The sequence below is a fragment of the Drosophila melanogaster genome, chromosome 2R, assembly GCF_000001215.4.
Source record: "Drosophila melanogaster chromosome 2R".
NCBI classification, from domain to species: domain Eukaryota; kingdom Metazoa; phylum Arthropoda; class Insecta; order Diptera; family Drosophilidae; genus Drosophila; species Drosophila melanogaster.
Window position 1 is genome coordinate 922,858 of NT_033778.4, and position 1,778 is coordinate 924,635.

A 1,778-nucleotide genomic window follows, 5' to 3' on the forward strand; every position below is an offset into this window, starting at 1 on the left:
AATGCCAAGGTTTTTTACAAACCTGGCAAAGAAAATTTCGTGGCAGATGCCCTATCAGGCAGAATCTGAATGCCTTACAAAACGAAACCCAAAACAGACGCTGCGACTATCCACAGCGAGCTGTCCCTGACCTACACGGTCGAAACTACTGATAAACCCTTAAATTGCTTTAGGAACCAGATCATTCGGGAAGCAGCACGGTTTCCGCTCAAGCGAAACTTAGTCCTGTTCCGAAGCAAAACTCGCCACTTGATCAGCTTCACTGACAAGAGTCATTTATTGCAAGCCCTAAAAAAAGTGACGTCGTAAACGCGATTTATTGCGATTTGCCTACCCTAGCAAGTTTTCAACACGACCTCATTACGCATTTCCCATCTACCCAATTCCGTCACTGCAAAAACAAGTATTAAACAAGTTCTTCGTGACTATTATTTTCCTAAAATGGGGAGTTTAGCAAAGGAAGTGGTAGCAAATTGCAGGGTCTGCACCCAGCAAAGTATGACAGGCACCCGAAGAAGCAAGAGCTCGAGGAAACACCGACGACACAGACAAATTTTCAAAACACTGGCAGATGTCTGAAGTTGGACAAAAAGACAAATGACACAGTATAACTAATCCTGAGGGCAACGGTAGAATATAACAAAACCGTGCACTCAGTAGCTCGTGAAAGGCCAATTGAGGTTATACACTCAGGGACCCACGAGCGCTGCCTAAACATCAAGGCCAGATTGGTTAAAGCCCAACAGGACAACATCGAAAGATGCAACCCGACCAGACAAAACAGCATATTTGAGGTAGGCGAACAGGTCTTTGTAAAAAATGGAATCTAGGCAGATAATCATCAACTCAGAGACCCAGAAACAAATCAATAGACTAACCGACACAATCAATAAGAATCTGCAGGCTCGCCTAGGGTCTGGTTCGCAGCTGGTGTCATCTTGAACGTTGGCCTGATGGGCTCCTTCTTACTTTACATGTCGTTAAGGAGAAGACGAGCATTCGTGGAGATGCATCGGACCATCGACAAATACAGCTTGACCGAGGACGGTCAAAAACCTGAGGGGAGGATAGTTAACAAATCATCAAGTTCACATTTCCTTAGCAACTAAGTAACCTCGCAAAGTAATGCTGACGCGCCATAATGAAGTTCAGCGCTCTATTCTGAGACCGTTCGGCGGTAGAAGTCCGACGCTTCCCATTTGGAGTGTCGCGCTGTGCCGCAAGGAATGCTGAGTCGGCTTACCGCTCATGTCTTGGTGGCGCGATGCATTGTCGCGTAGGGTAGACTAAGCAAGAATATTGTCTGTGCTTCAGTTCTAGAAAGGCTGCTCAATAAAACACAGCACGACTCCGGCGCATAGCCGTAAAATCACTTTGTACTTATTTTCATTGGATTGCTAAGCCACAAGGCTAGCAAGATAATTAAGGGGGCGAAGTCAAGCCCTCCAACGTAATCTTCCTAACTCCAGCAATTATACCTAATCTTGAGAAGGAAGACCCCTGGACATAGGAGAGAAATACGTAACTCTGGACACAGGAGAGAAATACCTAAGTTGCATAATTCTGGACACTGGAGAGAAATACCTAACTTGCATAATTCTGGACACTGAAGAGAAATACATAACTTATACATATAAAGATACGTAAAAATAAACATACATACATATACAAAAAATGCGCATAAAAAAGTGTGAACACGTATAGACTTAGGTTGCGAATTTCAGTACACGTGCTTGATTTGTAATATTACTTACGTTTTTTTTTTTGGCTATTGAGCT